This window comes from Bos taurus, chromosome 10 (assembly GCF_002263795.3).
Source record: "Bos taurus isolate L1 Dominette 01449 registration number 42190680 breed Hereford chromosome 10, ARS-UCD2.0, whole genome shotgun sequence".
NCBI lineage: Eukaryota > Metazoa > Chordata > Mammalia > Artiodactyla > Bovidae > Bos > Bos taurus.
In genome coordinates this window covers 9,736,687-9,760,951 of record NC_037337.1, presented here as the reverse complement: position 1 = coordinate 9,760,951, position 24,265 = coordinate 9,736,687, and the positions used below count along the sequence as shown (strand labels likewise).

Sequence of the window (24,265 nt, the reverse complement as noted above, 5' to 3'; positions counted from 1 at the left end):
TAAAGCTATCTCTGTGGAATAACTGCTCACAATGCCAGCAAACTCTTGTCTCCAAGCAGAGGATCCCTTCCCAGATTGGGGGGTGGGGTCCTAGAGGCTCAATTAACCACTGGAAGCTGCCTGATGAGGCAGAATCTCAGCAGGGAGGCCTGGAGAGGAGCCAGGACAAACCCAGCAGGCCTGGCCCCAGAGTGTCAAATTTCTGGGTCAGGAAGAACCAGATGAGGCAGTCACCCACATAGCCAGAGCAGCAAAACCAAGGAAAGAGTGTCCATTCTTCATTATGTGGGAAGGAAGAAAGTCATGGGTTCATGACCAGCTCCCTGAGGGGGTCTCACCCAAGTCTTCAGATGCACATGACCCTGGCATGCCCACCCTCCTCCAGATTCTCCTAGAATGGCCCTGAATAAAGGTGGCATGGTCTTGCTTTTTGGTTTCCTGGCTCCACACCAGCCAGTCCCTTCCAATCAGTGCAGTCATATTCCTGGTGGTAGGTGAGATATGGTGCTGTTCCAGTCTAGTCCTCCTAGGTTTGACACATGGGGTTAGTATATTATTATTATTGTTATTATTGTTAAAGCCCACCACCAGTATTTTTACTGTCAACTGAAAAAATAAAGAAAAAAGAAAGTCACTCAGTCGTGTCCGACTCTTTGCGACCCCATGGACTGTAGCCTACCAGGCTCTTCCGTCCATGGGATTTTCCAGGCAAGAATACTGGAGTGGGTTGCCATTTCCTTCTCCAGAGGATCTTCCTAAAAAAATACATGCAACCTAAAAGTTGAGAGTCATGTTTTTATCAGTGGAAATATTTAGGACTTCAAGCGCCAGAGGCAGCATCTCCAGTAACCCTGAAAGAACTGCTCCAGGAAGGTGAGGTGGGGACCTGGGTTATATAGAAGTTTTGCACAAAGGGAAGGTAGTCTGAATGTCAAAAGATTATATATATTAAATTAGAGAAAACCAGATATCTCAAGTTAAGGAGTTTAGCATTTTTCCATGTGTGGGAGGGTACGGGAGCCTGAGCTCACTGAAGTCATTCCTTTGACACGCACCTCAGCTATATGGGGCCAGTATCTTGTGTTTTCCCGTCCTTCGTTTCCTCAGGACTCACCATAGGGAGTGGCTGCAGTTGGACGGCTGTTACTTGGCAGGTGTTCTTTCCTTCCTGAGTTTCTTCAGAGCTCACCAGCTCACGGTGGAGGGCTTGCAGCCACTGATGGCAGTGACATCCTTGCTTATTGATATGGCAGGAAATATTCCTGTTCTCACTTCTAACCAGACTCCAACTATGCAATGACAGAGAAGAGCAAAAGACTCCATAAAATTATCATGTCTTCCTCTTGTTAAAAGCCATTTTCACCCTCATATATTGACCTCACAATATTGCTTATCTCTTACCACAATATTTCTGCATAATGAATAACCACAAATCTTGGTGACACATAAGGGTAACCAGTGTTTTGCTTGACCGTCTGGGGTGGTCAGTCAGGCAGCTCTGTGTGGGTGCCTCACACCTCTAAGAGTTGGCTAGCTTTGGCTGGGTGACTGAGGTGACTCAGTCCAGCAGGCTGGCCCATGCATGTTCTCATGCTTGGAGGAGGAGCACAAGGGAAGGAGTGAAATCATGCAAGCCACTCTAACTTCTGTCTATGAGGCATTGCTATCATCCTACCTGCAAAATCAGTCCCCCACTCAAGCCCAGATTCAAGGAGCAGGGAAACACATTGCCTTTTTAGGGAGAGGGGCCACAAAGTAATGTGGCAAAGGGTGCTGGATGTGGGGAGGGTTTCAAATCCCACCACCATCCTGGTCTCAACTGATCTCAACTGAGATTCACTCCGTAGAGAAGAAAAACTCCCACAATAGCAACCCAACATGGTGATGAGTTACAGTCCACAAAGTCAAATCCTTGATGCCATGAATGATCTGGAAAAAGACCACTTTGTTAGAGTGCTTCCCTGGTGGCTCAGAAGGTAAAGCATTTGCCTGCAATGCAGGAGACCGGGTTCGATTCCTGGGTCAGGAAGATCCCCTGGAGAAGGGAATGGCAATCCACTCCAGCACTCTTGCCTGGAAAATCCCATGGACGGAGGAGCCTGATAGGCTACAGTCCATGGGGTCGCAAAGAGTCGGACACGACTGAGCGACCTCACTAATAAGAAATAGTTACCATAAAGTTGATTTTTTTCCCCTTGTTTGTTTTGGATTTTCAGATGAGGGTTGGGAGATAATTCTCCATGGATCTGTCTCATTTCTTCATGTCTTGTGAGCAGGGCCACTAACTGCCATTTATTCCTAGTTGTATTTCCAAGTATGTGTCTATAGCACAGAGCCTTGGAAGACAGAGTAGCTCCTGTGGAGCAGAGGGGCAGAGGGCAGATGTTTTCCTCTAGAGCAAAAGCCAGGCAGATCTCTTTATTGCCTATTATAAAATATTCAAGCTCCCCTAGCCCAGGATCTTTCAGTTATCACACAAACCACAGTATTCACAGCATTGTCCTGTTTCCCTCAGCATTGCCCCTGTGGGATTTGGGGGTGGGGTCTAGAAGTACCAACGTGGATGTGAAGCTCATGCTGCTTGAAGTGCTATGACCCAATAAAATTCTTTGTCTCTGACTCAGGATTCTTCTGCCAGCATCTAGGAAACAAGCTACTTTGTTAGTTTGTAACTAGGACAACACTCAGACACCTCATGATCCTTAACAAGTCAAGTAGCATCCTAATGGGAGAAGGCAATGGTACCCCACTCCAGTACTCTTGCCTGGAAAATCCCATGGACGGAAGAGCCTGGTGGGCTACAGTCCATTGGGTCGATAAGAATCGGACATGACTGAGCAACTTCACTTTTCACTTTCATGCATTGGAGAAGGAAATGGCAACTCACTCCAGTGTTCTTGCCTGGAGAATCCTAGGGACGGGGGAGCCTGGTGGGCTGCCGTCTATGGGGTTGCACAAAGTCGGACACGAGTGAAGCGACTTAGCAGCAGCAGCATCCTAACAAGCTGTTCATGTATCTTGCTCCCAGGAACACCATGATCTACCAATCACAGCTATTGAGCCCTCCCTATTGGCCAGAGCACCCTGACTGCTGCCGTGATCTTGATGCCCACTATGGCAATTCTGCCTGCTTTGCTCAGATGGTTATCTGCCACCATCTCATCTGTCATTTCAGGATTCTGTCATTTGCATTGACATGAGGGAGCTCATTTCTATGACGGCATCTGCTACTATCGAGCCTGGTCCCTCCCAAGGACACCCCCCACCAAACTTCTCTAGGATGTCAGTGCTTCCCTCATCTGTACCCTTTATTGCTTAGTGAAGGGAACATTCCCTCAGCCTTCCTGAGGAATAGAATACACTGGTGGTTCCTGTGGTCTTGCTCAATAAATATATTCTAACATTCCCACAAATCTGAACTTTCTGACCTCTTCATCAGCACAATGCCAAGGAAATTCAAACATTTCCGCCTCATTTCCTGTGGCCACTTTTGGATCCAAACTTCAAGGAGCTATCCCAGCCCTATATTAGGATCAGTCCTGGATATCCTTTTCCAGGTCATGGGACAGGGCTCCTATATCCATAAATTCTCCCCTCCAGCCTCATATTCTGCTCTTCCTACCAATTCTACCTCCTCTCTCCACCCCCATCTGATCCCTTTAAGATCCACCCCTCATGTGATCCTCGGCTCCTCAGTTCAGTTCAGTCGCTCAGTCGTGTCCGACTCTTTGTGACCCCATGAATCACAGCACGCCAGGCCTCCCTGTCCATCACCAACTCCTGGAGCTCACTCTAACTCACGTCCATCGAGTCGGTGATGCCATCCAGCCATCTCATCCTCTGCCGTCCCCTTCTCCTCCTGCCCCCAACCCCTCCCAGCATCAGAGTCTTTTCCAGTGAGTCAACTCTTGGCGTGAAGTGGCCAAAGTATTAATAACTCGTCCTGCAATGTCTTTGGTGTGTAAGATTTTTACTCTTGGAGAAGGAACTGTGTGTCTCAACTCAAAGTATGCTGGAACTTAATGTTTGTTATTGTTTAGAGACAATGAAAGGAGGAGGGTCAGTCTTGAGGCACACAGATACCACGTGCATGTCCGTGCTCCTCTGCAGCGGGCGGGGCTTCAGAGGAGTGTAGTTCTCAGACCCCTGCTTCTCAGGCCCATCCATCCAAATCTCCCCACACCAAATCTCAGGGTCTTACCTTTGTTTTCTCCCTCACATGACACAAGAGATTTATTAAAGCTGTGAATTAATTTCCTTTGCAGGTCTGTTCCTCTTATAACTATTCTGGGGCCAGTTTTGAGCACATTCTACCAGCAACTTCTGGGACCTTCTGGCTTCCATATCTTACTTCTAGTTGATAGTTGGCTAATCTGAATCACTTGGTGTTTTGTTTTTTTGAGGCTCCAGGAAGTTAAAATCAGGCCAGAGCCCTAATCTTTCCATTTCCATTACCCTCAATCCAGTCAAATGTTATAACTGCCATAGAACCCAGTGTTTGACCTTTTACTTAGACCTATACAAGTAAGTCTTAGTGACTGTGACCAAGCGTGAGGGGTTATCCCTGACACACTCCAAAAGGCCATCTAGAGAGCCTGCTTTTCAGGACCACTGCTCCCAACTCTCTTAGCCGTAGCTCCCTTAAAAGCAGAGTCTAAGCCAGTGTGTCAGCTGGCTTTCTTGGGAGTGATCCCAAGGAGTAGGAGTGAGGAACCAGGGGAATAAAACTAGGAAGGAGAGAAAGCCAATAAAAGAATATGATGTATAACAGTGTTCACCTCACCCCATTCCTGTTAAACAGTGTGTAACATTCAATTGTTATGTCTTTAATATTTTGAGAAGAATATCCTTTTGGGTAATTTTGAATATTTTCAGTGACGTTTCAATTTTTTGTCTTATTTAAAATTGCTATTCTGTTTGGGATTTTTTTTCTTTCTATTTTTTGTTCACTTATTTTTAAGATCCAGAGTTGGTTTTTAAAAAACAGCTTCAACCATTTTCATAGTCACACTTACACATTACTAGTAGGATGAACACTGATACAACATTCCTAGAGAGCTTTTTGCAGTGTGTATTAGGAATTTAAAATGTTTCCATCTATTGAAATCTCTCTAAGACAAGCTGGACTTGGGATCCTGGAACAGGGTAGGTTTCAGCGAGCCTGGTTTAGGGCTCTGGGTAATGTAGGATTGACTTTTCATGGTTGTGTGTGCTCAGTCACTTTTCATGGCCAATTTCCCCTAATTTTGTTGTTGATTTTGTTGTTGTTAGTGATGTTTCAGGGCATTAGAAGTTTTAAGCTTTTATCTGTTCAAACCTGTTGATTTTAGAAAGTCATTCTCCACCAGAAGTTAGAAAATTTCAACCATTTTTTCTTCTAGTTTTTTTTTTTCCCCAAAGTTTTGATATTGTAAAACCATATAACTCCTGCACATGTATAGAACTAGTTACTTAAAACCTGCAATAATACCACGTGCTAGAGAGGTGGTAGAGAGACTGGACCTCTCATGGGCTACTGGTGGGAATGTAAAATGGTATGGGGCCTCTAGAAAACAGGTTGTTAGTTTCTTATATAACTAAACATACAACCTGGCAATTGCATTCTTGGGCTTTATTCCAGAGAAATACAAAATTATGTTTACACAAAAACCTATATGCAACTTTATTCATAGCAGTGAAATACTGAAAGCAGCCCAAGTATCATTCAATTTCTGAGTAGGTGAACAAACTGAGGTATATCCATACAACAGAATAAATATTTTCAGCCATAAAAAGGAATAAACTATTGATGCCTGCAACCAGATGGTCCTCAAAGGCATCATTCTCAGGGGAAGGGACAATCCCAGGAGGTTGCCTGTGTAATCCTAACATTTTTGAGATGACAAAACTCTAAGACAGGGAATAGGTTAGTGCTTCTCAGGAGACAGGGATGGTGGGAGGCAGGGAGTAAAGGGTGTTGAGGAGCCTGGACGAGTAGAATGGTTGGGGATGAGTGAGAACATAAAGAGTTAACATGAAGGAGTTGTTTGGTGATGGTAGAGCAATTCTGTGCCTTGTTTATGGCGGTGCTTACATAATTCTATTCATGGGATAACAATGCATAGAAACACACATGCAAAGGCACGTTAAAAAGAATGGTGGAAACTAAGGATAGCCCATAGTCTGGTTTAACAGTAGCTTTTCATTATCAGTTTCCTGGTCTTATACTACAGCTATGAATGATGTCATAGGGAGAATCATTGGGAGAAGCTGGGTGAAAAGCTTCTACTCAGGGCTCTACTAATCTTCCAGCCTCCCATGAGTCTATAGTATTTTTCAGAATAAAAGTTTGAAAAAGTAACAGTTAATCTGAAACTTATTTTATACATGGTATGAGGTGAGAATCTGAATTGATTTATATCCACATGTTTACCCAAGATCCCACTAGTCTATCTTGACAAATACTTCCCTGCCGCAGTAATTCATGGAACCTCTTACAATTTTCACTAAACTCTTAAAAATACTGAAACCTCTTGCTAAGTTACCAAATCTCTGAATCTGTGTGTTCCTCATCCAAAGTCATGCTGATTTAACTGATATGATTGTGTTTCAATAGCTGATTACACTCTTGATTCTTTCTCTCTCTAAGATGGTTTCTGAATACTTCCTATGATCCAGATATAGGACTAAGATCTTCACTTGGATTATAGTACTTAATCCTCCTGAACTCATATGAAGTAGGTTTTATGAAGTTTTTTGAGAGGTTCATGGAAATTTGGCCCTTACTCAGAATCACAAGCTAGTAAGTGGCAGAGCTAGGATTTAAGCCCAGGCCTGTAGGATTCCAAAGACTATTCTTTTAACTATTGTTACATACTGTTTCTTCTTTTAAAAAAAATTATTTCACTTGTTTATTCTTCTAGTTCAACTAACAAAATCATACAGTCATGTTCTGAATAGAAACAGGTAGTTTGGTTGTATATTCTCAAAAGTCTTAATTTTGAGAAGAGTTGACTATCAACGTTTACTCTTCCAGTGCATGGTCATGACATTCAAATCTTACATCATTCAAAACAGCTTGATTTCAAAATTAAATATTTTTGAATAGGTAATCCATGTTCATGCTACAAATGTCAAAGGTGAAAAAGAGCATACAGTGAAAGCTAAGTCTTCATTCCCACCCCAACCCACGGTTACCAATCTCTTATTTGCCGTTCTAAAAATAAATTATGGAATTATAAGTGTACATGTGAATATAGTTTATACATACACACAGAATACTTTGCACCTTGATTTTTTTTTTTTTTCATTTAAAAATCTTAGACACTCTTCCCAACTAATATGTCAGGAGTTCCCTTATTCCTTCATTGCCTACATTGTTTTCCATTGAGTACAATAAAATTTATTTCACCTGCCCCTCATTGATAGACATTAAGGCTTTCAGTTTTTTTCCTATTATAAATAATGCTATAAAGAACATCCTTGAACATACTTTATTTCACATATGTGCAAGAATGGCTGTATATTAAGGCCCTAAGAGTGAAATTTCTGGTTCAGTTATATGCAATTTGAATAGTGCTTTCCAATGAACTTTTAGAAACTTGAACAAATCTACATTACCACCAAGAAGAGAGTGCCTGCTTTTCCAGAGCCCTTATCAAATTTTTTATCTTTGCCAATCTAAGTGAAAATAGTATTTTATTAAAGTTTTAGTTTGCCTTTCTCATAATACAAATAAGAGTGAGCCTGAGCTGCCAGTCATTACTGATTTGTAAGAGCTTTTATATATTAGAGGATATTACCTTTTGCTTGTAATTTTAATTGCATTTTCCCCTGTATTTTGTATTTTTTTTTTTAATTTTTAAACTTTGCTTATGCAGAGGATTCACCATGCAGAAATTTTCAAGTAGTCAAAACTGCCGATCTTGTTTTTTATGGTTTCAAAGACTTGTGTCATATTTAAGCCTTCTGTACTCCTATATTATAAAATTAAAAGTCATCTATATTTCTTCTAGTAATTGTATGGTTCTTTTAAGCCTTTCGTTTATCTAGAGTTTATTTTGTCTTTGTTTGGGTGACTACCCAGTTATTTCAACATCTTTTTTAAAGTGAGCCTGTTTTCTTTCCTGATTTGAAATGCCAACTTAGTCCCTTACACTAAATTTCTGTTTGTACTTGAGTCCATTTGTGGACTTTCAAGACTGTGTTATTAAACATTCTGACTATTCATATGTCAGTACCACACAGTTCTGCTTATTATATTTTGATAACATGTTTTATTATCAGATAAAGCTTATGTCTTCACCACTTTGCTTTTTCAAAATAATGAGCTTATTCATTGTTAATTTTACTGTGATGCTAGACCAGGCCTCAGGGCTCCAGCCAGCTTATATATTCTTTCCAGGCCCAGTCCCGAGTCAGGGTCTCTATGCACATTTTCGTGCACATTTAGAAGACTATTTAGCAATACTGTGAGGCCCCTTTACCCATCCCCCTCTGGCAGGGGCTTCCCTAAAGGCCTCTACCAAGTCCTTGAGGGATTCACCTCCCAGGATCAAACACAGTACTTGAAGTACTTCTCTGGTTGAAGTTCTCAGAATGAGTTCTGAGGTTTGATGTTTTTCTCCAACTAATGTCAAATAGCAGGCCTGTAATTTTCCCAAATTTAAGAGCATTTTCCCCTGGCTTCCTGGCTGGCTCAGACTTGCAAAAATATTCTCGATTTCAACCTCACTTCCCCTCACATTGTGCAAGACAGTGTGTGGCAAAGACTTAGAATATAAAATGTTTCTGACATTTTCACTCTGTGACTTGCCAATTTTTCATTTGATTCTTTTTTTTTTTTTTTTTTTTAACATGCTCTATTTTATTTTATTTTATTTTTTTTTAATTTTATTTTATTTTTAAACTCCACATAATCGTATCAGTTCTGCCAAACATCAAAACGAATCCACCACAGGTATACATGTGTTCCCCATCCTGAACCCTCCTCCCTCCTCCCTCCCCATACCATCCCTCTGGGTCGTCCCAGTGCACTAGCCCCAAGCATCCAGTATCGTGCATCGAACCTGGACTGGCAACTCGTTTCTTACATGATATTTTACATGTTACAATGTCATTCTCCCAAATCTTCCCACCCTCTCCCTCTCCCACAGAGTCCATAAGACTGTTCTATACATCAGTGTCTCTTTTGCTGTCTCGTACACAGGGTTATTGTTACCATCTTTCTAAATTCCATATATATGCGTTAGAATACTGTATTTATGTTTTTCCTTCTGGCTTACTTCACTCTGTATAATAGGCTCCAGTTTCATCCACCTCATTAGAACTGATTCAAATGTATTCTTTTTAATGGCTGAGTAATACTCCATTGTGTATATGTACCACAGCTTTCTTATCCATTCATCTGCTGATGGACATCTAGGTTGCTTCCATGTCCTGGTTATTATAAACAGTGCTGCGATGAACATTGGGGTACACGTGTCTCTTTCCCTTCTGGTTTCCTCAGTGTGTATGCCCAGCAGTGGGATTGCTGGATCATAAGGCAGTTCTATTTCCAGTTTTTTAAGGAATCTCCACACTGTTCTCCATAGTGGCTGTACTAGTTTGCATTCCCACCAACAGTGTAAGAGGGTTCCCTTTTCTCCACACCCTCTCCAGCATTTATTATTTGTAGACTTTTGGATCGCAGCCATTCTGACTGGTGTGAAATGGTACCTCATAGTGGTTTTGATTTGCATTTCTCTGATAATGAGTGATGTTGAGCATCTTTTCATGTGTTTGTTAGCCATCTGTATGTCTTTTTTGGAGAAATGTCTATTTAGTTCTTTGGCCCATTTTTTGATTGGGTCGTTTATTTTTCTGGAGTTGAGCTGTAGGAGTTGCTTGTATATTTTTGAGATTAGTTGTTTGTCGGTTGCTTCATTTGCTATTATTTTCTCCCATTCTGAAGGCTGTCTTTTCACCTTGCTAATAGTTTCCTTTGATGTGCAGAAGCTTTTAAGTTTAATTAGGTCCCATTTGTTTATTTTTGTTTTTATTTCCAATATTCTGGGAGGTGGGTCATAGAGGATCCTGCTGTGATGTATGTCGGAGAGTGTTTTGCCTATGTTCTCCTCTAGGAGTTTTATAGTTTCTGGTCTTACGTTTAGATCTTTAATCCATTTTGAGTTTATTTTTGTGTATGGTGTTAGAAAGTGGTCCAGTTTCATTCTTTTACAAGTGGTTGACCAGATTTCCCAGCACCACTTGTTAAAGAGATTGTCTTTAATCCATTGTATATTCTTGCCTCCTTTGTCGAAGATAAGGTGTCCATATGTGCGTGGATTTATCTCTGGGCTTTCTATTTTATTCCATTGATCAATATTTCTGTCTTTGTGCCAGTACCATACTGTCTTGATAACTGTGGCTTTGTAGTAGAGCCTGAAGTCAGGTAGGTTGATTCCTCCAGTTCCATTCTTCTTTCTCAAGATCGCTTTGGCTATTCGAGGTTTTTTGTATTTCCATACAAATTGTGAAATTATTTGTTCTAGCTCTGTGAAGAATACTGTTGGTAGCTTGATAGGGATTGCGTTGAATCTATAAATTGCTTTGGGTAGTATACTCATTTTCACTATATTGATTCTTCCAATCCATGAACATGGTTGATTCTTTTTCCTTTTTATAAAGACAAATTAGAAAGCAATTGCTCCATAACCTTTGGCTTTGTTATTTCTTTCTCCTTGGTGCTACCCAGTTCTATTTCCTTGTCTATCCCTCTTCTCTATTGATTTTGGATGGTTTGGTGTTTGCCTTTGGGCTTTGCAAAGAGAGTCATTGATTTTGAGTAGATCTACAAACATTGGGAGCTTTTGGTGACACAGCCAATCTTAGTGTTGCTACTAAAGGCACTAGACATTGCCTTGCAAGTGAGTTTTTTGTCTTAGTGCATGATTATGGAAATAAAGACTGCTGACAGTTTTTGGCAAACACCTTGAGAGTTACCATCTGTCCATTCATGACAACAAGAACCAGGAGGACCCTGTTGAATATCCTACTGAACCACTGATGGCAAATGTGTCTTCAGTTTCATCTCTAAGAAAAATGGGATATACTGTAATGGAGAGAGAATTTTGGATGGGGAAGCAGGAGAATCTCATCTCAATGCACTCTAGCTATTTGAAATTCCTCACCAGACTCTGGAGAAAAAGGCTAATGAATAACTCACAAGTAGGAGATTGTATCATACAGACCCTTCTAGATGGTTCCTAAATGATAAGGGGTAAGGATAATCTAAATCATGAAGACTACCTTTCTTTTAAGGCTTCTCAGGTGGCTCAGTGGTGAAGAATCCACCTGCCAATGCAGGTTTGATCACTGGGTCAGGAAGATCCCCTGGAGAAAGGAATGGCAACCCACTCCAGTATTCTTGTCTGGGAAATTGCATGGACAGAGGAGCCTGGCGGGCTATAGCCCATGGGATCACAAAGGAGTTGGATACAACTTAGCGACTAAACAACAACAACACTTTTCTTTTACTTTTCTTCATCACAAATCATCCCCCAGATTTTTACCTGGTCTCTTGCATACAGCACATGAGAAATTAACAGCCAAAAGGCAAGCAGTGGAAAAGAGTGAAGGAAAAAATTTAAGTCATCCTCAGACTGGAGGACTAGATACTAAACAGTTGCAAGTTGCCTCTAAATATACAGCAAGGATGATGGTGTGGGATGAACTCAGCCAGCTCCCAGTGCCATAGATGGTGCTATGAGGGTGACCAGAAGGAAGCCTTGGCCCAGGAGCTGATGTGCTTGATGCTGTCATACGTGGATCCTGCCTGGCTGACCTGCCCAGCCAAGTGTTCTGTCCCCATCAGGGGCTCTGCCTCTGGAGAGGTAAAGAGCTGTGTGCTTCATATAACGTGCTTAGGGATTCGTGGGTTACAATATGGTGATGCTCCAAGGTAAAGGGAGTATTTCAAAATAAGAAATGCACCTTCCCTGTGATTCAGTAACTCCTGGCTGAAAGCCTGTGAGGACATTAATTTGAAAACACAGATTTTTTTCATTAATTTGAAAAAGTGCATTTTGCAGTTGCTTGGGCTGCTGTGCAAAATTTGTCCCCCTGAAATCAGCAGTAAATGCTATGGTTCTCATGAAAGGGGTCATTTTAATGGCAACTAAAGAAAGAGCTCACAGATGTGGTGACGGTGAAGCAACGGGTGGCTGCATAGTTGGAGCTGGGGTGATGGCTCACTGGTTTGTGAACGGATTCACCTGCCAGTCAAGCAGGACTGTGTCCAGGACAAACCTTTGAAGGGACAATGAAGAAATGGCTCATGAACACTCACCAGTTTCTTCCCAGGCTGAGTCATCCTTGGTTCTTTCGTGCCTCGGATCTTCCTGGATATTCAGGGAAGCAGGGGTCCTGTGTCTATCTAGAATTCAGAAGTCTTTCTGAGGTCATCTTAGTCCTGATTTTCATGTGATGGGTCATCCTCGCATTGGTGAGCCACTGTATGTTGGGTCAGCTTTCTAGCCACACCTGTCCCTTCCTTGACCAGCCCAGACCTGACTCCTCACATCCCACCCCTTACAGTAGTATGTGCACTGGGGGTGGGCCGGGTGGGAGCCGAACAGGCATCCTTTCTCCTCTGGTTGAGTGCATCTGCAGGCAGCCAAGGAGAGAGCCTGCTTACACCACACCTCGGTTTTCCTTACCCAGCTCTCCTCCATCTTGATGAAATGACTCACTCACATTTACTCCTGGTGGAGTATCTGGAATCTCATAACCTCCTAGCCTTCATTCCAGCTTGTTATCTTCCACAATGTTGCCTCACCCAATATTTGGAATAGAAAAACACACGCAATGTGACAGCTTGGATATGAACTCAGTTCAGGGGAAAAAAACCAGTCATCTTTAATCTGATAAAAGATACCTAACAGAATCCTACTGGGAATGGGGCAGGACATAATGGAATATTACCCAGCAATGAAAATAAATGAATTACAGCTATGCAAAAAAAATAGGTAAGTCATAGAAACAATGTTGAGTAAATAAAATATAATTCCCAGAACCTACATGTATAATAATATAGCAAATTTATAAAAATAAAATCTAGCTAAAATGAGCTAGATAGATATTTTACTAGTTGTTGTTATTCAGTTGCTAAATCATGTCTGACCCTTTGCAACCCCATGAACTGCAGCATGCCAGTCTTCCCTGTCCTTCACTATCTCCCAGAATTTGCTCAAATTCATGTTTGAGTCAGTGATGCCATCCAAGCATCTCAGCCTTCTCCTCCTGCCTTCAGTCTTTCCCAGCATCAGGGTCTTTTCCAATGAGTTGGCTCTTCACATCAGGTGGCCAAAGTATTGGAGATTCAGCATCAGTCAGGGTTGATTTCCTTTAAGACTGACTGGTTTGATCTCCTTGAAGTCCAAAGGACTCTCAAGAGTCTTCTCCAGCACCACAGTTCAAAAGTATCGGTTCTTTGGCACTCAGCCTAGTACATATGTATAAAACGTTATGTATGTGTATTCATTTCCTCTGGCTGTTGTAACAAATTACCACAAACTCGATGGTTTACAATAACAGATTATCATTTTCTCACAGTCCTGGAGGCCAGAAGTCTGAAATCAGTCTCTCTGGTCTAAAATCAGGGTGTCAGCAGGGCTCTGCTTCCTCTGATGGCCCTAGGGAAGATATGGTTCCTTGCTTACCCAGCTTCTTATGGCTGCCAGTATCCCTTAGCCACATCACTCCAATGTCTCTCTCCAAGGTCACACTGCTTTCTCCTCTCCTACAGTCAAAGCTCTCTCTCACCTTCATTCTATCAGGACACTTGTGATTGTATCCAGGGCCAACCTGGATAATCCCAGCTGATCTCCCCATCTCAAGATCCTTAATTTAACCATGTTGGGAAAGTCTTTACCATATAAGATAACAATCACAGATTAGGATATCTTGGGGGTTCATTATTTAGCCTACCACTATTATATATATCAGAGAAGGCAATGGCACCCCACTCCAGTACTCTTGCCTGGAAAATCCCATGGATGGAAGAGCCTGGTAGGCTGAAGTCCATGGGGTCGCTAGAAGTCGGACACGACTGAGCAATTTCACTTTCACTTTTCACTTTCATGCATTGGAGAAGGAAATGGCAACCCACTCCAGTGTTCTTGCCTGGAGAATCCCAGGGACAGGGGAGCCTGGTGGACTGCCATCTCTGGGGTCGCACAGAGTCAGACATGACTGAAGCAACTTAGCAGCAGCAGCATTATATATATAATATATAATAATATTATATATTACATATGTGTGTATAGTTTCTTCCTAGAATGATAAATATTAATACTAAATTCAGAAAAGTGGTGCTGGGACAGGATTGTCCAGTCTGGTAAGAGCTGATTCTGTCCGTCTCTGCCTAGCTCCACACTCAGTTACTTCAGCTTGGCATCTTGCAATCAGTCATGTGGAAGTATTTACATCCCAGAAATGAATAAGCACTGAAGATTAGAGCTTTCCCCCCAGAGAACTGGTATATACTGTCGGGATACAATTACTCTTTTGGTGGGGAAGGCAAAGGAGTGGAATTGGATACGGTAATGCTCTAGTTTTTAAATTGGGTAGTGTGCGAACAGATGTTTGCCCTGTTGTCATGTTTTGAACATGTATCTGTGTGTGTGTGTGTACACACACCTATGTAGAATATTGAATTTATAAATAAATTCAGGAGGAAAAAATGGAAGGTAGTAAGAAGCTTCTGATCTTTCAAAAAAGAAAGAAACCTATACAATTACTGGCAAGGAGGTGAAGATATTGGATTTTAGTGATTCCCATTACTAGTGGGAGTATAAAATAGTACAGCCACTCTGGAAAATAGTATGGCAATTTCATGGAAAACTAAATACTCTCTTAACATACAACCCAGCAATTGTGGTCCTGGAAATTTATCCCAGAGAAATGAAAATTTGTGTCCACATAAATTCTGGACACAATGATCATAGTAGCTTCATTGGAAATAGCTAAAATGGCCATTTCATACTCCAAAAAATTGGTAACAATCAAAATGCCCTTCAATAGGTTACTGGTTAAATGTACTATTGTGTTTAATTATTGATAAATACAAAGACTTGGGTGGACCTCAGAGCTATTGTGATGAGTGAAAAAAAATCCAGTCATAAAATGTCACATATGTGGCAGCCTGGATGGAAGGGTTGCTTGGGGGAGAATGGATGCACGGGTACGTATGGCTGAGTCCCTGTGCTGTCTGCCTGAAACTCTCACCACACTGTTAATCAGCTATACCCCAATACAAAATAAAACGTGTTTTTTAAAACATCACATATTGTAAGAATCTATTTTATTCTCACAATGACAAAATTGTAGAGAACATATAGTGGTTGCAAGAGGTTAGGAATGGTGGGGAGAGAGAGGTAGTGAGACTGTAACAGAGTAGGAGGAAGAGAAGAGGTGGGTAGCCAGAGGGAGGTCTTTGTAGTAGTGGGATATTCAGTATCTTGATTGTTTTGATGGCCTCATAAATCCATGTATATGTTACAATGGAATGCAACTGTATATATATATACACATATATGAGTGTGTGTGTGTGCTAAGTCGCTTCAGTCGTGTCTGACTCTTTATGACCCCATCAACTGTAGCCCACCAGGCTCCTCTGTCCCTGGGATTCCCCAGGCAAGAATATTGGAAGGCGTTGCCATGCCCTCCTCCAGGGGATATATATCTATACACACACACATATACACATGCATTGTATTAATGTAATTTTCATGATTCTGCTACCATAATTACCTAAGATGTAGCCATTGAGAGAAACCAGATGACATAGAACCTCTTTTATTCTATCTTTGCAACTTCCTGTGAACCTATAATTAAATTCATAAAAACTTACTAAAGGTAAAAGAAATTTAAATATTTTCAAAAGAAAAAAGTGAAAAGTCGCCATTAATTTTATGCCTTCCCCCGAAAACTCAGCTCAAAACCTAACTTCTTTGCTGTGTGCGTGCTAAGTCACTTTGGTCATGTCCGACTCTTTGTGACCCTGTGGACTGTAGCCCACCAGGCTCCTCCATCCATGGGATACTCCAGGCAAGAATACTGGAGTGGCTTGCCATTTCCTTCTCCAGGGGATCTTCCTGACCCCAGCAATTGAACATACATCTCTTGTGACTCCTGCATTGCAGGCAATTCTTTACCACTGAGCCACTGGGGTTTTCCCCAAATCACCCTTCAGACTAGGGTGAGTTCCAAATCAGAGCATCCACACCACGTCACCACTGAACACCCCTCCTCCCTACATGATCTCTTTCTTCTGAGAGCCATCATTTAAGATGCCTTTCATATGTTTCTCCATGTCTCTGCTATTTTTATATAACCTCTCTCTGGCTCCCTTCATCATGCCTTATCTTGAGCAAGCACCACCGCCCCCCACCCCAATCACCCTAGGACAATCTCTTCATCAGTGTGGGCAACAAACACAAAGGTTCTTCCTTATCCTGACCTGCAGGAAGTTTCTTCCTGCAACCTGCTTTTAAATCTCTGTCCCAGCCTGCCTCAATACCCTTTATCACACTGACCACTGGGGAGCAGGTTGAAAGTATTTTCTGACAAAAGTAGCTCACTGAGGTGTATTTCCTCCACTTTTATTATTACATTCTCATTTTCCCTATCCAGCAGGTCAATAATTATTTTTTTCTCTTTTCTTGCAATAAATAAAAATTCCAGCCAGGATCAATAGCATCCCTGAATAGGCCAGAAAATTTCAACTTTGATAAACCAGGAGGTAATTAATGGAGGAAGGACTTTCTGATCACGGGCTCTCAGCTTATAAAGAATCAGACTCTTGGAGAAGGAGAGCTTGCAACCGTCACACATCATGGGGGTGAGTCCTAGGACCAGGGAAACTTCAGCCTGCAATATTCCTCCCGCCATTCTTCCCTCAGTCATTTCTGCAGATTCCTGCTGGGAACAACAGCTATTGATGCGGTTTCAACGTCCTGCCTCCAAATTTTTTTCTTTTTGTAAATTCATTTTTTGGTCTACATGCACAAAATTAAATTGTATCACAAGATTTCTAAAGGAAAACAACACTCCTCCTCTTTCCACTCCAGTCCCATTTCCCAGAGGTGACAATTTTGAATTTTTTCAGTGGTTTTTCCTGATATTTGTCATACATACACTGCTCTCATAGGCATATCAGTTTTAGACATACCCACAATATCTGTTGACTTTTTAACCAATGGGGATTGAACTTTTCTTTCACTACCATCCCTCCTTCCCCTCCCCCAATACATTATACATTTTTTTAATGTAATTGACATTTAGTTTGTAAATTTTTTTAAATTGGAGCATAATTGCTTTACAATGTATTAGTTTCTGCTGTGCAACAAAGTGAATAAGCTATATGTGTGTGTGTGTGTATATATATCTCTCCCCTCCCTCTTGTGGGGAGCCTCCCGCTTCTCACATCCCACCCTTCTAAGTCATCACAGAGCACCCAGCTGAGCTCCCTCTGCTATATGGCAGCTTCCCACTAGCTATCTTTGTTATACATGGTAGTATATATATGTCAAATGCTGCTCTCTCAACTCATCCCACCCTCTTCTTCCCCCACTGTGTCCACGTTCATTTCCTATGTCTGTGTCTCTGTTCCTTCCCTGAAAATAGGTTCATCAGTATCATCTTTCTAGATGCCATATGTAGGCATTAATATATTTCTTTTTCTCTTTCTGACTTACTTTACTCTGTATGACAGACTCTAGTTCCACCCATACCACTACAGATGACCCAGTTTTGTTCCTTTTTATGGATGAGTAGTATTTCATTGTATACATATACCATATCTCCTTTATCCATTCATCTGTTGATGGAGACATTTAGTTTTTATATTTTTACGTTCTCAGCCAAGCTATGTAGTATAAGGTAATTATATTTCTTATCTTTTATAATTTTTGCCTTATCTGTAGTTATTTGCCTTCCCTTTTTCTTAGTCTTGTAAATACTTCTCTGAATCTTTCTAAACTCTCCCACAAAACTGTCATAAATCCCTCTTAAAACAATTTTTCTCATGGTAAAGACGGGTTGTTCTAATCAGATTTTTTTTTTTAATCTGAAGATTAGCTTTTGGGAGTCTGAAGGGTTTCTCCCCTGATGTGGGCTGGCTGCTTTCTAGGCCTGCTGAACAACCATTATTCTCGGACTGCCCTGCACTGCTCTTATATTAGGTCCTGGACCAGCTGGATTCTTTGAGGAGGAGACACTAAGACTGAGTTAAGTGATTTATTGAGGATTAATACCTGCACAAGGAGAGGCAAGAGTAGGCTGGACAGGAGAGCGGCCACATGGTGTTGCGGACCCAGCAACAAGCCCACCAGCCCCTCGAGGAGCTGCAGTGCAGTCCCCCTTGAGAGGCCCCGTGGCAGCAGAAAGGACGAGGTCCTGTTACCATCTTGCTCAGTCAGTGACCAGGGGCCACCTCAAGAAGAACGTAACCTTGGCTCAAAGCTGAAGCATAACCCAAAGACTACCAGAGAGAGGCTGTCAGCTAACCACCCTCCTTTCAGCTGAGCAGTAAGTCATTTCCTGAAGAGAGTCTGAGCAGCACATTTCCAGGTCTGCACTGACCCTGTTTTCTGAATCCCACATCTTCCTCTTTCTTATTTCACTCCCTCACTCATTTTGTTGGAGAACACTCTCGTACTTCCTCAGAACACTCAGAATGTAAAGTTTTTGAAAATTAGAATGTTTAAAATGTCATTGTCCTACACTTGGACTTGATAATTTGGTTAGGTACAGAATTCCACACCCCTTTGCCTGATAATTCTGAAGTAAATGTAAGCTGATAACTGTTCTACTGACATCTAGATTCTGAAGTTGTTGATAAATCTGATGCCCTTGTGTTTCCCACTCCTTGTATTCTTACTTTTTTTTTTTTTTTTTTTACCAACTTTTTTTCTCTCTCTGGAAATTTTAGAATTTTTATTCCCAGTGTAATTCCCACTGCAATTTAAAATGATGTGACTTGGTGAACCTTTTTTATTCATTAGGTTGAGCACATAATGGGCATGTTGAATCTGGAGAATAATGCCATTATACACTGATAAGTTTTTTAAAACTATCTATTAAATAATTTTCTTTGCTTATTTTTTTCTCTTCTCTCTTCCTTGAGCATGTTAGTTAGAGGTAGAGCTTTCTGGATTTATCCTTTTTTTAAATCTTTTCTCTCTTACTACCTATCTTTTGTCTTTTTTCATCAACTCTCTAAAAGCGATTTTATCTTCCAATTTGTCCATTGAATTTTTAATTACAGCTGTCATGGCTTTTATTTTCAAAGGTCTTTTAAAAAAAAAAAATCCTCTGACTATTCCTTTATAACATCCAGTTCCTGTTTCATAGACACAACATCTCCCATTTCTCTGAGGATGTTAGGAGTTTTGTTTCTTTTTAAAATTCTTGGTACTATCTCAATTTCCTCTAAGTTCCTTTCTTTCTTTTTCCCGCCTTTTTATATTTTGTTCTCTTTCAGGTTGGAGGTTTTCCGCACGTATCTGATGATCGTTAGTTATCTGATCAGGTTTAAGAGTGAGATACTGCAGAGCTCATTGAAAGGTACAAAGGTGAGGCTTGTTACACGTGAGGTTCCACTCTGGGGAGATCAGGCGGCAGGCTGGCTGTGGCAGGCAGAATCTTCTAGCTGTGGCATGTGGGAGCTGGTTCCCTGACTAGGGATGGAACCCAGGCCCTCTGAATTGGGAGCTTGGAGTCTTAGCCACTGGGCTACCAGGGAAGTCCCTGAACACTGATTTTTCTTCAGCCTCTGCTTTCAATAATACATCTCCTTCCCATCCTCCCCTAAGATCTAAGATGTGCTGATATCCCAGAATGGGTAACTTCTTATGTTTACATTTTCCAGAGAATAAATATCTAGCTTCTAAACTAGAGGGTGGCGGTAAGAGGTAGCTGCCTACTGGGTGGGGGAGGGAAAGGATGGGGCTATAAATGCTCTTTACACAGCTGTCAGCTACTCCTCTGTTTTCATTTCCATTCTTAACTGACACCTTCCGTGATACGGAACACTCCAGTTCCGGAGACTTTCCAGGGCTCTGTGGTGTGAACGGGCCTGCTCCTCGCTGTGTCTCTCTCTGCCAGCACCTTCTTACATTTCAGCTTTCTCAGTCCTGCTGTATCAGTCACTTCTATGTCCACTTCTTCCAAAATTCTTACACCTTTAAGTGGCTGTCATCTTCTTTAATTTGGAATATATATGTGTATTTGCCAAATATATCTTTACTAGTGCTTTTTCAGACAGAAGAGAGAAAAATGTGTGTATTTAATGTACCATGCTTAATTGAACACTCCTGACATGAGTTTCCAGTGGGTTTACAGGAAGACCACAGTAATTTCCCTTTAACTTTATTCCAATTCTCGCAGACGTTTGTGCATCCTTATGACACATTTAGGAGAAACTGCAGTCCCAGTATCCCATGACCATCTGACCATGTTGTTTCCTTGATCGTCCGGATGTCACACAGTGTGCTTCAAGCAGTGTACGTGTCAGGCCCAACTCTGGTTCAGTTATTTCCCCTTCTCTTTTGGAATGTACTCTGCCATGACTTTGTTTGTGATTCATTTTTAAGCTTTGGTATTAAGGGTGGAATGGGTAGAATAGGACTGAACACTGTAATATCATAACTTCCCAGTAGAAATTCACATCAGAAGTCCCCCGATTTTTAAGCCCAAAGGCTGAGGGTTGGCTGCCTAGAGAGAGTAAATGTTTTCACAAAAGGAAAAGAATGATTGTTTACAAGCATTAAACTGTATTATCTACCACTTCTAAGAGGCATGAAATTGCTCAGGGTGAAAAGGACATGAAACACTGTCCAATCCAGCCACTCGTACAGGGTTTAGAACCCCTCACACCCCACCATCCCCGTCAGCCCGTAAAAGGAGGGTGGAGACTGGGCTTGAACTCTTCTGGTGATGAAAATTGACTCTTCCTTTAAACAAACCTTGCGCAGCTCTAACTGTTCTGACTTTTGCTATCTGCCCCTTATTGAGCACCAATTATGAGCCTCGTTCTCTGCCATGAGCTTTATGAATATCTCATTTAATCCTCACCATAGCCCTGGAAGTGTTATCATTCCCATTTTGCAATTCAGAAAACTCAGGTAGACTGTTGGCCTAAGATCCCGCAGCTAGTGAGTGGCAGGGCCAGCAGAACAGTAGGCTCTCTGGTTGTAACTCCTCATTTTCCCTACTGGTTCTTCCTTTTGTCAAGCCCCAAATGCCCACTCTCAATAGCTTTCACCCACTGGGGCTATTTCTGTCTCTTGGGAGTGTGGAGGGAAAAACCTAACCTCTCTTCCACATGAGCACTCTTCAGGTATTTCAAGGTATTTATCTGATGTCCTTTCCACTCTAGGCTAAACCTTTCTCTAAAATAAAAAAAGAAGATGATGATGATTATAAGAAAGAGCAATATATGTTTTAAAGGTATTAAATGTATTTTACCCTTTAGTTTTTGAGTTCTTTGTCTATTTGTGATGCTGAAGGGCTACTGGTTCAGCCTCATAAGAAGGCATAAGTTGGATCTCTTCAGTGTGTAGTTGGAAAAGTTGCTACTTAGATAACAGTGATGACTCTTCCCCAAACTGATGGTTATGAAGGGCCATGATGGGCCTATAAATGCTGCATGCATATGTGCCTAGTTGTATCTGACTCTGCGACCCCCCTGGACTGTAGCCCACCAGGCTCCTCTGTCCATAGAGTTTCCCAGGCAAGAATACTGGAATGGGTGGCCATTTACTTCTCCAAGGGATCTTCCCGCCCCCTCCAGGGATCGAACCTGCATCTCTTATATCTCCCGCATTGGCAGCTGGATTCTTTGCCACAGTGCCACCTGGGAAGCCCCCCTATATTAGCTGGAAACATCTAATACATCAACCTCTGAAGTTGCACCAATCATAGCGGGATTCCCTCGGGAGGAGACCCAGATGAGTCTGGAGCAGTATTCACTGCTTACTAAAGGGGTTCTTAAATGGTTTTGTTGTGCACCCTAAAGTAACTTCAGATTATAAACTGATATTGGACCCATGCCCATATAAATTCCACCAGATAGCCTGATTCCTTGGTTGCAAGTAGGTTTGTTTTATGCTGCTGTTGCCCATATTTGCCTGATCATAAGTCCCTGGGGAGCTTATTTAAACTACAGCGTTCTGGACATCACCCCAGACCTCCTGAGTCAGAATCTGCAGGGGAAGGATCTGCAGTTTTAATAGGTCTTTCTAAGGGATCCTCATCATTACCAAGTTTGGAAAACGCTGTTCTGAGGAGTGCACTGCCTAAAATTCCATTCCTTGTCTAAAATTTGGAGAAGAAAAAGAATTGAAAGAAAATTATGAGGGTTAATTTTATGTGTCAAATTGGCTGAGCCACCATGCCCAGATATGTGGTCCAGCTTTTTTCTGGATGTTTCTTTGTGAGTATTTTGGGATGAGATTAACATTTGGATCAATTGACTTTGAGTAAAACAGAGTGCTCTCGGTAACATAGGTGGGCCTCACCCAATCAGCCAAAGGCCTCAATAGAACAAAAACTGATTTCCCTACCATGCATGCTAAGTCACTTCAGTCGTGTCTGACTCCTTGTGACCCTATGGACTGTAGCCCACCAGGCTCCTCTGTCCATGGGATTCTCTAGGCAAGAATACTGGAGTGGGTTGACATTTCCTTCTCCAGGGGGTCATCCTAACCCAGGGATCAAATCCACATCTCTTCTGTCTCCTGCATTGGCAGGTGAGTTCTTTGCTAGTGCCACCTGTGAAGCCTGGTCTCCCCAGAGCAAGAGTGAATTCTGCAGCGGATGGCCTTCGAACTTGAACCTCAGGAAGGCTCTTCCCTGAGAGGGGTGGTAGACTACTTGAGAAGAGAAGAAATGAAGACAGCTGTAGTATTCTTTGAAGGGGCAAGGGGGATTGAAAGGTAATTGTTGCTTAATGGGGGCTGCCCTGCTGTCTCAATGGTAAAGAATCTGCCTGCAGTGCAGGAGTTACAAGAGACACAAGTTTGATCCCTGGGTGGAGAAGATCCCCTGGGGAAGGAAATGGCAACCCACTCCAGTATTCTTGCCTGGGAAATCCCATGGACAGAAGAGCCTGGTGAGCTGCAGTATATGGGGTCGCAAGAGTCAAACATGACTTAGCGACTAAACCATCAAGTCGCTTTATGAGAGAACAAAAGAGCTGTAATAACCTTGCTGTGACAACAACCGGTAACAAATACTTTTGGAAAGCAGCAGGAGTAGAGACTGAGGCCTGTTTTTAATACTAGATTTGTTTTGACATCAAACTAACTGAGGTATTATTTACACACAATAAAACTCACCCCTTTAAAGTAGAACATTGGATGGATTTTGATGAATGTATAAACTCATGCAACCACCATAAGAATCAAGATGCAGGATATTTCCATTACTTCAAGAGTTCCCTTGAACTCCTCTTTAGCCGGTTCCCTCTGCCACCCCTGGCTCCTGGCAACAACTGATTTATTTTCTGTTGGTATGGTTTTGTTTCTAGAATTCCATGTAAATAGAATCATATGGAATGTGGTTTTCTGTGTCTGGCTTCTTTTATTTAGCATGATGCTTTCGAGATTCATCTAATCCTACTGTGTCTATTGGAGAAGGCGATGGCACCCCACTCCAGTACTCTTGCCTGGAAAATCCCACGGGCAGAGGAGCCTCGTAGGCTGCAGTCCATGGGGTCGCAAAGAGTTGGACACGACTGAGCAACTTCACTTTCACTTTTCACTTTCATGCATTGGAGAAGGAAATGGCAACCCACTCCAGTGTTCTTGCCTGGAGAATCCCAGGGACAGGGGAGCCTGGTGGGCTGCGGTCTATGGGGTCACACAGAGCCAGACACGACTGAAGTGACTTAGCAACAACAACAACTGTGTCTATCGATAGGTTTTCCTTTCTATTGCTGTTCCATTGTATGGATATACCACAGTTTATCCATTCGCCAGTTAATAGACATTTAGGTTGCTTCCAGTTTGGGGCTATTATGAATGATGCTGCTGTGAGTACTCCTACTTAGGTCTTGGTACAGAAATGTTTTCATGTCTTTTGGGTAAACAGCCAGGAGTGAGATTGTGGCAGCACATGTTAAGTGCGGGTTTACCTTTACAGAAATTGACGAACTATTTTTCAACGGCTGTACTATTTTGCATTTGCAACCGCAACGAGGTACTCAGGCTTTTTTGATAAAGACATGATGGAGACATGATAT

The 24,265-nt window shown here is 41.9% G+C and overlaps 1 long non-coding RNA gene across 1 annotated transcript in view; it reads right to left on the bottom strand.

The window, feature by feature from the left end:
- LOC132346300 (uncharacterized) overlaps positions 1–23,514 on the bottom strand; it is a 29,475-nt gene extending 5,961 nt beyond the window's left edge. Inside the window, exons 1-2 of the long non-coding RNA XR_009496091.1 lie at positions 23,361–23,514; positions 1,115–1,289 (exon numbers count right to left, since the gene is read on the bottom strand). This is a non-coding gene — a long non-coding RNA (uncharacterized lncRNA). The remainder of the gene's footprint in view (positions 1–1,114; positions 1,290–23,360) is intronic.
- Positions 23,515–24,265: the final 751 nt, after the last annotated feature.